This window comes from Chrysochloris asiatica, unplaced genomic scaffold, assembly GCF_000296735.1.
Source record: "Chrysochloris asiatica unplaced genomic scaffold, ChrAsi1.0 scaffold00036, whole genome shotgun sequence".
NCBI lineage: Eukaryota > Metazoa > Chordata > Mammalia > Afrosoricida > Chrysochloridae > Chrysochloris > Chrysochloris asiatica.
In genome coordinates, this window is record NW_006408554.1 from 8142993 (window position 1) to 8158047 (window position 15055).

Sequence of the window (15055 nt, forward strand, 5' to 3'; positions counted from 1 at the left end):
AAGGTAGATGTCAAGTATGTTTGTCACATACATATCACCACCTCCCTCAAGTTGTTAAATGTCCTCAAGTCAGTTCTGACTCATAGTGACCCTGTATAGCATTTCCGATATAGATCTTGGCAAGAACAAAAAAGCTTCATCTTTCACCAGGAGCAGCTGGTGGGCTCGAACCACTGACCTTGTGGTTCGAAATCCAGTGCTTCTCCTACAAAGTCACCATACTCCCACCTTCCTTGCATTGTTGTTGTTGTTGTTAAGTTCTGTTTAGTTGCTTTCACCTCATAGTGACCCTCACTGACCTTGCAGTCTAGTGTATAAATCCGCAGCGCCACACCAGGACTCTCCCACCAGCTTTATTGTTGTTGTTAAGTACCGTGGAGTTGGTTCTGACTCATAGTGACCCTGCACAGGGTTTCCAAGGCTGTAAATCTTTACGGGAGCAGAACGCCTCATCTTTCTCCCGCGAAACCACTGGTAGTTTCGAACTGCTGATGTTGAGGCTGGCAGCCTGATTCATAACTATACCCTATATTAAACCAAAACAAAACCTACTGCCATCTTGTCAGTTCCAGCTCATTGTGTCCCTATATATATTATATAAAACCCTGTACAGGGTCGCTATGGGTTGGAACCGACTCGAAGGCACTTAACAACAACAACAAAATATATATATATATACATATACTCTATAAATGACAAAAAAAAAAGTTTCCCAGTAAGTGGAGTTAAAAACTTTAGAAGTACATCACACCACTGGGTAAATGATATGTTGTTGTTTTTAAGAGTTTCATGTACCCTATGAAACAGAAAGACCTTGTTCCAGAAACAACATAGACATAAACTTAAGACCAAAAGTTTCCCAAAAGTGAACATTAAGTTTTACAGATTCTTTACATTGAAGATGCTAATGTAAAATGCCTGCCGTGCTTCAATTCTAGCATTTTAAATAGGTGTGCACCCTCAATCAATTTTAGCCCCATTCCTAGCGTGGCTTAATGCACTGCATCACAAGGTCAGTTTGAACCGCAAGGTCATGGGTTCAGGCTCAGCAGCCACTCCTCGGAAATCCTATACAGGGTCTCTATGAGTCAAAATTGACTGGACAACACTTAACAAGAGTGCAATAATAATAGAATCTTAGTCACAGGATTTGTCCCTACAACACAGTGATTGCAGAAATGACTTGTTAGAAAGCCTAAACTTCATTTACAATTGTGATGACCGCTTGTGAATCTAAGCAGAGGAATGACGTTAAATTAAGATACCACTGAGAAGGAACAAGAAGTTAAATACAGGTGTCATTTGAACAAGATTGTTGTTGTTGTGAAGTGCCAGCGAGTCAGTTCCGACCCATAGCAATTCTGTACAGGGTTTCCAAGGAGCAGCTGGTGAGTTTGAACCACCAAACTTGCAGTTCAAATAGCTTTGCAGTCTGGCGCATTAACACACAGCACCACTCCAGAGATCAAATACTTGCTCTGTAAGCAAAAATGATCAGCTTAATAAATGCCCTAACACAGCAGAAGGCACTATTTATTACTTTGCAGGCAGTGTCTGCTTTCTGATGAGAAATGCATTCAGTCTTCAGTACTGGTGGCAGTGGTAGTGGTGTGCCATCAAATCAGTTCTGACTCACAGCAACCCTGAATGGGGTTTCTGAGGCTGCAGGTCTTCATGGGAGCAGAAAGCCTCATCTCTCTCCATTACAGTAACTGGTAGAGTCTAACAGCTCACCTTGTGGTTAGCAGCCCCGTTTGTAATACACTGCGCTACCCAGGCTCTTCGATCTTTAGCATGCAATTCAAAATTATCGTATAAATAAACACAGCAATTTTTTAAATCCAGCTTGTTATCAAATTGTAATTGTATTCTACTTTAAATTAGCCATGTTATAAGAATCCAGACACTTTTTTCTCTCCTGGATTCTTCCAAGTTTCTTGGCATAGATGAGTGAGTGCTTCTAGGGTTACATTAGTTGCTGAAAGATTTCAATCTGTGTATCATCAATTCCTGGAGCCTTGTTTTTCATCAATGCCATCTGTGCAACTTGCACTTGTTCATTCAGTACCATCGGCTCTTGATCACATGCTATTTCTTGAAATGGTTGAACATCACCCATTTCTTTTTGATACAGTGACTCTGTGTAGTCCTTCCATGTTCTTTTGAGGCTTTCTGAATCATTATCATTTTTTTGGCAATAGAACCCTTCAATATTGTAACCTGAGGCTTGACTTTTTTCTTTAGTTTCTTTCAACTTGAGAAATGCTGAGTGTGGTCTTCCCTTTTGGTTTTCTAACTCCAGATCTCCGCACAGGCCTTCACCTGTCTTATAAGAGTATCTTCGTGTGAGCAGGGCCCTTTCTACTCTTCCAGAGAAACATCACTGCAGAGGAAGCTCTTGTACCAATTTGTGGTTCTGGGCATAGAATGACACCATTGTTGTGTAGCCTGATTTCTTTTCAGTGATGGGTCTCAGTAAAGAATAACATCATCCCATTCATTTTCTTGACCTCCACTTGAGAATGTTCCCTAGCTCTTGACCCCATTAGAATCAAACTGCTCTTCCCACCCCCAGAGGAATAGCTATTTTTCCCTTAACTTCCTGCCTGAAAGTATCATTTTGCTAGTCAGGGGTTTTTTCTGTGATCAGTCCCTTCTTTCCTCATTATACTGGACTGTTTGCCTGGCAGGCAAAGCAGCCTGAGAGGGCCACCTGCTTATATAGTTAGTTCTGTCAGGTTAAAATAGATAGAAGGCAGCGGTATTACAGTGGATTATGGCTCTTCCACTGTAGAATAGGATTGGACTGGTAACCACAAGGTCAGCCTTTCAAACCCTCTAGTTACTCTCAGAAACCCTATACAGGGTCGCTATGAGTCAGAACCAACTCCACGGTACTTAACAACAAAAACCATAGTTTAGAGAGTCCTAGTGAGGCACTGTAGGATTAGCACTGGACTGCAAGGTCAGTTTGAACCTCAAAGTTGGTGTTTCAAACCAACCAGCCACTCCTCAGAAATCCTATACAGATTCTCTAAGAGTCAGAACTGACTTGATGGCACTTAACAACAATGCCATAGTCTTGGGAGCATGGTGGCTCCAGAGGAGGAACACTGGACTGTGAGCCACAAGTCCACCAGCTGCTCCACAGGGGAAAGATGAGGTTTTCTGCTCCTGAAAAGATTTACAGCCGTGGCTATGAGTCAAAACCAACTCTCAGCACTTAAGACGAACAACCACATAGTCTTTATAGCACTCACCAAAGGATTATGTTGTTGCTGTTGTTAAGTTTTGCCATGCCACTAGATTTAAAAGGAGCCATCTCAGAAGTCAACAGAAGATGCAGGACCATCAAAAAAATTAGAGCCAAGAGCAGAGCTGGGGATCCCTACACAGAAAAGCTGCAGAAGTGGCAGTGAAGGCAGCAACTGCATGGCGTGACAAAGCTGAGGGTTGGACTAGTCACAGACCAAGGGCAGCTGAGTGCCTTTGGGCAGGAGACTGGTTTACAGAAAGTGCCCCTAGGGCATTGCCTGACAGTGCTAAGAACATTTCGTAATACTTGCCCAAGTAGGCCAGGGGCTTGGTGGCTTAGATAACCAAACAGAACCAAATCTTTGATTTTTGGAGTGTCTGTTATAGGAATAAAGTAGAAGCAATATAAATGTTACATATCCGTACAATGCAATACAATGCCCAAATCTCAAAGAACAAATCCATCTAGAGGCATCTCAAAAGAAAAGTTTGGGGATCTACTTAAAAATATATATATATATATTGAAAACCCTATGGAGCAAAGAAAAGATAGATTTGTTTAAAACTTTTTAATGTATGGTTATTTAACATTCTTTTAAAATTTATATTAGATAGCGATTAGATCTATCCTTTAACAATGAATATAATTTTAACTCACATTAGTCTTGTCTGCAATAAACTGACCTCAGGGGAAAGGATTGTTTACATGAAAGGTGGATTGTAGAAGAAAAGAAACTGGTTCTAAGCAACCCCATCTTCAGTCATTTACATTCTGCAGCTAGCTTTCAATGCTTACCAGATAACAAAACAAAGATAATTTTAAATGTTTTTATGGTGATTTTAAATGTTTTTAGGGTCCACACTGATTCCTTGAAAAACTATGTAATTTATTGTTATTGTCTATTTAACAAGTCACTAAAATTTAAATAAGTCATTTAAGTAACTAAAATCATGTAAACAATAAGCCAAGAAACCTAACTCAAGCATGTCAACAGAGCAAAGAAAAGCCTGGATTTTCTCACAAATGTTTTTGTTGTTGTTAAGTACTGTCTAATCAGTTCAGACCCATAGCGACCCTCTAGAGAGTTTCCAAGGAGTGACTGGTGAGCTTGAACCACCAACCTTGTAGTTCAAACCAACTTTGCAGTCTAGTGCATTAACCCACAGCACCACACCAGGACTCCATTACGGATAGCTCTTCTAAATTCAATCTGTATGCACCAAACCTTGTCTGTCAGTATAGTGCAAGAGTCTAGAAGGTACGATAGCAGCCATTCTTCATTTGGCAGGTAGATTTCAAGCTGAAAACCAGCTCCCGCCTCCATCCCCAAACAACAGTCGGTTCCATAAGTGTGAGCATTTTGATAAAGTCCTCTTGGGAAGATCTAAGGTGATCTCCAGTTGTTAAGTCCTTTTCTGGCTTCCTCTATAATTTGAAATGGCATGATGCCAAAGACCACTGACAGAAAAACTGATGCATTGGGTTAGAGGTTCATAAATAACAAGTTTGACTAACTGATTCAAAAAAATGAAAAACTCTTGAGTGACGATTTTACTGTTTATGGAGCTTATTCCTAAATAGATCTTTTAGTTTCTGTTTTGGAATATTTTCTCACATCAGCTACTAACTACTTGGCACTTTGAAGTAAGCAGACGTGAATTTCAAGATGTCGTCTATTACAGAGTAGTGGTAGTCATTCACCAGAGATATTTCAGACTATCTACTCACAAAACTAGGGAGCTCTGGTAGCTTAGTGGTTACAAATCGGGCTGTGAACCGCAAGGTCAGCAGTTTGAAACTACCAGCTGTTCCGCAGGAGAAAGATGAGCCTTTCTGCTCCCGTAAAGATTTACAGCCTCGGAAACCCTGTACAGGGTTGCTATGAGTCGGAACCAACTCCACGGCACACAACAACTCACAAAACTACCACAATTAGAGAAAAACTGATGGTGCTCATGATTTTACATCAAGGAACTGACCTCTGTCTCCTAAACAGTCCCAGCCACTCCCCTTCTTCACTCTTCACTAGTTGTTGTTGTTATGTGCCGTGGAGCCGGTTCCGACCCATAGTGACCCTGTACAGGGTTTCCGAGGCTGTAAATCTTTACGGGAGCAGAAAACCTCATCTTTCTCCCGCAGAACAGCTGGTAGTTTCGAACTGCTGACCTTGTGGTTCACAGCCCGATTCGTAACCACTATGCTACCAGCGCTCCTTACTAGTAGTTGTTGTTGTTGTTAAGTGCCGTTGAGTCGGTTCCGACCCATAGTGACCCTGTACAGGGTTTCCGAGGGTGGAGTAGAAAGCCTCATCTTTCTCCCGCGGAGCAGCTGGTAGTTTACTAGTAGTAGGAAGAAAAAAATGTTTAATTCTGTTAACTACAGAGCAGAAATGCTGTAGAAGACAACTCTCAAAAGGTCAATCTGAAATTTAGGTCAGACTTGTTGAAGACGTTAGTTTTTTTTTATATGTGTGCAGTTTATAAAGTTTCTGGTGATTAGAGGACTTATTCCAAGCCAACATAGGCTAACAAGACTTAGAAAAATCAAGCAACGGACAATCATTTGAAATCAACAGGAACTACACTGTCTTTTTTTGCAGTAGTTTGAGGTTGGGATCCAAGTAGACAACTTTCATGGTTGACATTTGGGAAAAAACTCATCGGAGTGTAACGAAGGCCAAATTGCCGATGTGGGCCTTCAGAACGCTCCCTGGCACACATGTTGATCTAATTGAGGCAAATTAGTTGATCTAATTGATACTGTGAAGAAGACAGGTGACATTTGTATTTTTCACTTCAAAGTACACTATGGAGTACTTTGGGGATGGCCAGGCATGGCTGGCTGGCCTACCTTTTACTGTCCTAAGTTCCCCTGAGCTTCCTGAAGAACTCATGATATACTAATCAAGTCATATGATTGTTTAGATTCCCATCTTGTAGGTTTCCTGTCATTCCTGAGAATTGATTTAATGAAATCCCTCTGCCACCGTTAAGGCTCCTTTTAGCTCTTTCAGCCAAGAATGAGAATGCTACAGGAAGGTACAGGGCCATCTAATCTGCTAGTTTGTATAAATTTACTCTCTGTAAAACGTTCTCCATTTCAAGTTACATAAAGTTTTCAAGGGACTCTCCAATTCATTAATCAGGAGATAAATATTTAATATGATTACCTTTGAAGATTCTCTGCAATGATTCTGCCTTGGAGAACCTGCATGTCATTTTCCAAGTTCCCCTTCTTCAAATGATGAATGGGTGGTGGTCAGCACCTACAATGGAAGAAAGCAGAAATGCTGTCACTTTTATTTTATTAGCTATTTTTATTTTCTCCATCTTTCCACTGTTGTTCTTTCAGAGCTTCAAAGGGGGCCACCACTAAGACTAATATTTTCCAAATTTCCTCCAGACTGACTTCTTCACAATTACTCACAAGAAAAAATACACTGGATCATAAAATCTTCTGAAGTTGCCATAAGCTATTATTTGATTCGTACTGATGGAAGCATTTACAATTAGTTAAATTTGTTTAGATTCTGCATTTAGTTAAAAATATATATATAAGCTACTAAAATTGATTTGGGTATTCTGAATAAGGGAACACACCCATCTTAATGCATCAAGTACTTGATGAAGTAATTTTGCTGCCAAGAACAATACATTTTACCATATAGACATTATATATATAATAGAATAGGAAAATGACACATGCGATTTAACAACTCATAACTTCCTTTAAGTTGTTACAATATATATGTTTCCCCTGTCCATGTGTATATCAATGCTTAACAAAACATTTCATTTCATTTAAAGCTCTTAACCTCAAGGTCAAGGAGCTCTGGTAGCATAGTGATTATGAATTGGGCTGTGAACCCCAAAGTCACCAGTTCGAAACTACCAGCTGTTCCGCGGGAGAAAGATGAGTTGTTCTGCTCCTGTAAAGATTTACAGCCTTGAAAATCCTGTACAGGGTTGCTGTGAGTCGGAACCGACTCCATGGCACTTAACAACAACAACAACCTCAAGGTCAGTTGCAACCACAAGGTCGGCGGGTCAAACTTACCAGCTACTCCTTGGACACTCTATACGGAGTAGCTATGAGTCAGAACCGACTCGACGGCACTTACTAGCAACAACCTCTAGAATGATGAATACAATGATATGTTCATATACATAGAGGGAATCACTGGACAGTGTTTGTTGTTTTTGTTCTGTGCCATAGAGTCGGTTCTGACTCATAGTGACCCTACACATGATTTCCAAGGCTGTAAATCTTTATGGGAGCAGAAAGCCTCATCTTTCTCCCATATAACTGGTAGTTTCAAACTGCTTACCTTGCGTATGCTTTAACAAAATTTGAGGGCTTTTTCCCCCTAGAAAGGGCTGCATTTGACTCTTCAATACCTTCTACCAAGGTATTAGTTGTGTTTGAATAAGTTGGCAATAAAAGACAAATTCCTTCAAAACTAATGAGTATCAATGTTTTGTTTTGTTTTATCCCTGTGAAGTCCTGGTGCGACACTGTAGGATAAATAGTGGATGTCTAACCACAAGGTGCATTGTTCAAACCCACCAGCCACTTCTTGGAAATCCTATACAGGATCACTATGAGTTGGAACCAACTCTACAGCACTTGACAACAGCAATGCTTGTGTAGAAAAGCATGAAAGCTAGTATTTCACAATCAATCCCTGAGTGTTGCAAGCAGTTAACAAACTTGGCTGGTAACAGAAGTGTAGAGGTTCAAGTCCACCCAGTCCATATACTAAAGTTCATATATTAAGAACCTTAAGGAGTAGTTTTACTCTGACACACACGGGATTGTCATGGGCTGGAATTGATTTGATAACAACTGGTTACTGGTGTATATTAGGGGAATCTGAGAGGAAGTGGGTATAGAATATTTCCCTCAATAGACCTGGACTCTCTTCTCGTTCTGATCGGGTCCTGGTCACTCGGGTTGAATTTGGGCAGTCCCCAGCCCTTTCTTCTGTGTGGGAGAGTCACTCTCCTAATGAGATTGCTACAGCCGTGCCTTGAGAACTAGCCTATTGCTGCAGTACTTACTTACTTATCTTCTCCTAATGTCATCCTTATCATGTCTCTTTCCATTCTGTACAGCAGTTAAATTCTTCTGTTTCTCCACCACCCTCTGTAATCCGATACACCCACCCAACCCAATGGTGGTGGTGGTGGTTATGTGTTGTGGAGTTGGTTCCAACTCACAGAGACCCTGCACAGGGTTTCCAAGGCTGTAAATCTTTATGGGAGCAGTAAGCCTCATCTTTCTCCCACAGAACAGCTGGAAGTTTCGAACTGCTGACCTTCCGGTTCGCAGCCTAATTCGTAACCAGTATGTTACCAGACCCAACCCAACAGAGCTTGTTAAACACAGCTCTGAGTTTCTCAGCTGGAAAGTTGGTGAATTCAAGAATTTTTTTATCTCCTCTCTTTCCATCTCTCTGATAATATTAGAAATTATTGTAAGCACCACGCAAATATCCACTTTTAGAATACATTTCTGGAGGGCATGCATATGTCTGCATTGACAATTATGCATGGCACATTGCACATTCTCTCCTGAAGTAAGAGTTAAATTAGAATGTGATGATGTAGGTATCTAGCTGTGCTCATAGTAGCAGAACCTAATGTCAAAACAAGAGCAGCGTTTCTGCAACTGCTCTGAAGGTGCTACTGGGGCACTAGACTTTGGAATTCGAAGCCTCGATTTCAGGCTATGGCATTTACTGGCTATGTACCTTGAGCAAACTGGTTAATTTTTCCATTCCTCAGTACTGACCTCTGAAATATGGGTATAAAAATAGTATGTGCCCAGCAGGATTACATGAGAATACCACTATATATATGTTGTTGTTGTTAAGTGCCGTTGAGTCGGTTCCGACCCATAGCGACCCTACCCATAGCGACCCTATACAGGGTTTCTGAGGCTGTAAATCTTTATGGGAGCAGAAATCCTCATCTTTCTCCCACAGAGCTGCTGGTAGTTTCGAACTGCTGACCTTATGGTTCACAGCCCGATTTGTAACCACTACGCTACCATATATATATATAAAACCTTACAAGAATTCCAGCACATAATAAGTGCTCAATAAACATTGACAACGATTATTACTTGGGCTAAATTTTTTTTTAAAAATCATCAATAATAAAGATGCTAGGGTCAGTGTTGGCTCAGTAGTGGAATTCTCATTTTCTATCGCTGTGGGTTAATGTGCCAGACTGCAAAGCCATTTGAACTGCAAGGTCGGTGGTTCAAGCTCATCAGCTGCTCCTCGGAAACCCTATACAGGGTCACTGTGGGTCGGAACTGACTCAATGGCACTTACCAACAACAACAACAATGTAAGAGTCCTGGTGTGGCACTGCAGATTAATGCGCTGGACAGCAAGGTTGGTTTGAACTGCAAGGTCGGCGGTTCAAACCCACCTGTGACTCCCGGGAAATGCTGGGTGGCTATGAGTTGGAACTGACTCTACAGCACATAACAGCAATGCAAGAGACCCAGGTCTGAAGCCTCAACAACGAACCTCGTGTGTAGCCACCACTTGCCTGTCAACCTTGTGTGTTGCTATGATGCTGAACCATTAAAAAATACTGGGAAATCATATTTATTCTTTAGTTCCAGAAAAACAGCACCACCTAGCAAATAAATTTAATACTGCCAAATTAGAACGTTGTTGTTATTGTTAAGTGCCTTCAAGTTGGTTCTGACTCATAGCGACCCTGTACAGGGTTTCTGAGAAGTGGCTGGTGAGTTTGAACTGCCGACCTTGAAGTCCAAACCAACCTTTAGATCCAGTGCTTATCCGATAGTTGTTGTTAGGTGCCGTCGAGTCAATTCCAATCTATAGCAACCCTGCATAGGGTTTCCGAGGAGCAGCTGGTAAACTTGAACTGCCGACATTGCAATTCAAACAGCTTTGCAGTCTGGCGCATTAACCCACAGTGCCACACCAAGACTCCATCAAATTAGAATAGTATTGGTTTGCGGTTAATTAGCATTTGGGGAATATTCAATTATATAAATATACTAATGTGGATTTATAGTTACATAAATAAAATTAAAGGAATTCATACCCTGTTTGCTTGTATTTATTCAACTGATATTTTAATAGAACATAATGTGAGCCCATACTGGGGCCTTATGGAGTACTGGTGTGGTGCTGTGGGTTCATGTGTAGGACTGCAAAGTCGGTTTGTACTGCAAGACAGATGGTGATTCAAGTACATTATCTGTTCCTATACAGGGTCGCTATGGGTTGGAACCCACTCAGTGGCACTTAACAACAACAATGGAATCCTGGTGTGGCAATGCAGGATAAGTACTGTACTGCTAACCACAAGGTTGGCAGTTCTAATCCACCAACCACTCCTTGGAAACTCTATACAGGGTCGCTATGAATTGGTTCAGACTCAATGGCATTTCAACAACAACATGGTACATTGCTCAGGTTTGAGAAGTGTCACAGGAGAGTACTCATCATCTTGGCATCTTTAGGGTCCTGCCAAGAAATAGGATATTGTGCCATCATTTTTGCTGTTCTTCTTTCCTTGGAAAAGTCTGCTTTTCTTCCCTCCACATATTAAAATTCTAAGCAATCTTCTAGGATAAAGTCCCATTTTCAAACAACCAAAATTCTCATTAATCTCACTCACCAAAACTAATAACACATAAAATCTGTGCCATTTCCTTCAGGTCTGGAACTGAACTCACCTGACAATCGATTTTTACCCAAACAGTGGATATCTATACAGTGAACAATAACACCAGGGAGGTGCCCACTCCTCGGAAAAATCAACCATATGAAATCTAAAGGGCAACCCATTTGTCCAGTGGCAAAGCTTAGAAGGCAGGAAGGGACCATAGGTAGGACAAACAGAAACAAGAAACACAAGAAGAAAGTGGGAAGAATGATGCTGCGATACGGAAACTGTAATCAATATTATGAAATATGTACGCATTGCTGAATGGAAAACAAATTTGTTCTGTATGCTTTCTCCCAAATCACAATAAGAAGTTAAAAAAAAAAAATCATCTGTGCCACACAGTGTTGTATTTATTTATAAAGCACTCTCATTGCTATTGCTTACGTGGATACAAGTGAAAGTTAGACAATGAATATGGAATACCACTGTGGACGATTCAATGCATTTGAATTATGGTGTTGGACAATATTAAAAGTATCATGGATTGCCACAAGAACAAACAAATCTGTCTTAGAAGAAGTACAGCTAGAATGTTCCTTAGAAGCCAGGATGGTGACATTATGTCTCTCATAATTTGGACATGTTATCAGAAGGGACCAGTTCTTGAAGACAGACTTCATGCTTGATAAAATGGAGGGTCAGATAAAAAGAGGAAGAGCCCCCAATGAAATGGATTGACACAGTGGCATCAACAATGAGCGTAAACAGAACAACAGTTAGGATGGTGCAGAACTGGGCTGTGTTTTGTTGTATTGTGCGTAGGGTTGCTATGATAGGTCAGAACCAACTTGATGGCACCTAGCAACAACATGGATAGTAATCTTATCTCTCCAAACCCACCCATTCAAATTCAGTGACCCTATGGGGCAGACTTGAATTGCTTCATAGGCTTTCCAAGGCTATATATAAATCTTTACAGAAACAAGACTGTCACAGTTTTCTCCCATGGAGCAACTGGTGGGTTCCAACTAGGAAGTTTTGGTTCAGAGCCAAGCATTTTAACCAGTTTGCCACCAGTGCACCTTCACATATCTCTCCAGCTAAGTTTTACAAGCCCCAAGAGTGAGGGTTCCACTTGAGCTTTGACTACATCTTAATAGCTAAGCACAGTGTGGCCTTGGTAACTACCATACATGAATGAGCAGAGCAGAACTGTGTAGTCTGAACCTGAGTCACGTATTATTCCTTCACTTGTTTTGGACTTTGGTCAAATTTTGTTTCAAAATACCTGATTTGAGATCCTGAATCATCCTTCAACCAAGAATGAGTTACTGGTCCATGCCCCTGAACAAATATGTATGAGTCCTCATGTGGTGCTGTAGGATAAGCACTGGACCAAAGCTACCAGTTGTTCTTTGGAAACCCTGGGCAGAGTCTCTATGAGTTGAAATTAACTCGACAGCACCCAACACCATATCAAAAGAGAGTATAGAGGGAGAAAGAGTGAAATGAGCAAAAAAGGGTAGAAAAAGAAAAAGAGAGCAAGACTCCATTTGTAAATATGCAAAGATAGGGATGGAAGGCCTCCAAAATTCCTTGCTGTTCTAAGATTCTATAAAGCGTTGGCATGTACACACATTAATTTGACATTTAACATCCATAAAAAAGCGTGTGTGCCAAAATTTCACCTGCTGATATGTTAGGAAGTTAAGCTTGATAGTTTAAGAGCTGCACTTTAAAAGTTTAGTTTGGCTTCTACCTCCGTTATTAGTGTGTTATTGCTCTTAGCACTTACGAATCCTTGCTATAAAGCAACTAGATGACTGAAATTAACTCTCTTGGCTTTCTTGGTTGTTCAGACACGGAGTTGCATTTCCTGGCTCTCAAACTTCGTAAACTCATCAAACTTTGCGGCAGAGAAATGTCATTAAAACAGCAGTCTTCAGTGGAAAACACTAGCACCATTCAGAGTTACTGAAATGGTATTTTTAAACCGTGAACTGACAGCGTTTTTCCATTCTGTGACACATGAAGACATTTACATAGATGTGTAAGATAAATGTTTATTTTTCTTACATCCAAACCAAAACACCAAGCCTGGTGCTATCAAGTCGATTCTGACTCACAGTGACCCAGTAAGACATAAAAGCGCTCTACAGGGTTTCCAAGGCTGGGATCTTTACAGTGACAGGCTACTACATCGTTCTCCTGAGGAGCAACTTGTGAGTTCGAACCACCGACCTTTCAGTTAGCAGCCGAGCACCTTACCACTGCAACACCATGGCTCATTTTTCTTATGCTGTTATTGTTAAGTACTGTCGAGTCAATTCCAACTCATAGCGACCCTATATAAGGTTTCCCAGAAGCAGCTGGTGGGTTTGAACTGCCAACCTTGGGGTTAGCAGTCCAGTACTGATCTTACAGCATGACACCAGGAGTTTTCTTTTCTTATGTAGTTGCCCTTTTATTGTCTCCTAAAAGTGACCTTAAGGAGCTCTGGTAGCATAGTGGTTACGAATAGGGCTGTGAATCTCATGGTCTGCAGTTTGAAACTACCAGCTGTTCCACGGGAGAAAGATGAGGTTTTCTGCTCCCATAAAGATTTACAGCTTTGGAAACCCTGTACCGGGTTGCTATGAGTCGGAACCGACTCCATGACACACAACAACAACAAAAGTGACTTTAACCTTGTTGCAGAAGTACCTTTAGTCTTTCCTCTCTTCGCCTTGGAAACCAATAATCAATTCCAAATTGCTTTCCTGGATGGGCTGCTGGAAGGCCCAAAATGTCCTTATTTAAAAACTTGCAGTGAACTGTAGAAAGCTTGTCATTGTGGATGGTGCATGCATGTGGGACTCTTACTTCACACACAATGACATGAGACCAGAAAACATGTGAACAGGAAGCCAAACCCAAGAGAGAGTTGGGGAGCTTCCAGTTTTCCATGGAGTATGAAAATAAGGCAAACTTCAGCAGTCCTCTGGACTCAGGTGTCTGGGGGGACTGCACAGCTGTGACCGATCTGCTCTTCAAACTCTATAGAGACAAGCACAGTGGCTCAGACAGCATCCCACCTGGAGTAAATCATTATGTCAGCAAACGTAAAAAGACTGTGAATAGGGTAGCACTTGTTTATGAAGCCAAGACTTTAAATGGTTCAAGTAAGCTAAACGTGGAATGGCAGTCACTATATATGGAAACTCAGTACATTACTCATTCTTTCTATCGTGCTAATGGGAATTCCCCCAAATATATCTCACTCCTTCCTTAATAATAATAAACTTTCCCATGATGCAAACTCATCTGATTTTTAAGTATATATTTGGTGATTATTTTGCATAGCTGAGATGTTAACAGTTCCTTTTTAAAAGTAACAGTCTTCATTATTTTATGGTGAAAGCATTTTAGCAAAAATAGAACTCATTTTCACGATTTCAAATGACAAAGAAAATTTCTGCTATTTCTTGAATTTTGAAGTGAGCCATCAGAAACCAGATGGAATCCAAATTATAACCAAGTACTATCTTTCTGGAAGGAGCTCTGTGTAGCATAGTGGGTCACGAGTTGGGCTGCTAACCACAAGATCAGCCGTTTGCATCTACCAGCTGCTATGCAAGAGGAAAGATGAGTTCTGCTCTGGTAAAGATTTATGGCTTCAGAAACCTTAATACAGGGTTGCTTCATGGCACATAACCACCACCACCACTGTATTTCTGGAGTCCTGGTGTGGCACTGTAGAATAAGCACTAGACTGCTAATCATAAGGTCAGTAGTTCAAACCTACCATCTGCTCCTTGAAAATCCTATACAAGGTTGCTACCAGTCTCTACGACACTGAACAACAACACTATTTTTCCAATGAGTGATAAATTGATACTCCTTATATTAAGGTGGAGTTAGCTTCTTAAATCTATTTTAGACTAGGTTTATATACTTTACTGACCAAAAAGAAATATATGACTTTGCAAGACCAGGCATAAAATCTACAACTAAACCCCTTTCCTAGTTGTTGTTGTTGTTAAGTGCTGTAGAGTAAGTTCTGACTCGGAGCAACCCTGTAGATAGGGTTTCCAAGGAGCAGCAGCTATGGGTTTGAACTGCCAACCTTATGGTTGGCAGTCCAGTGCTTACCTTATAG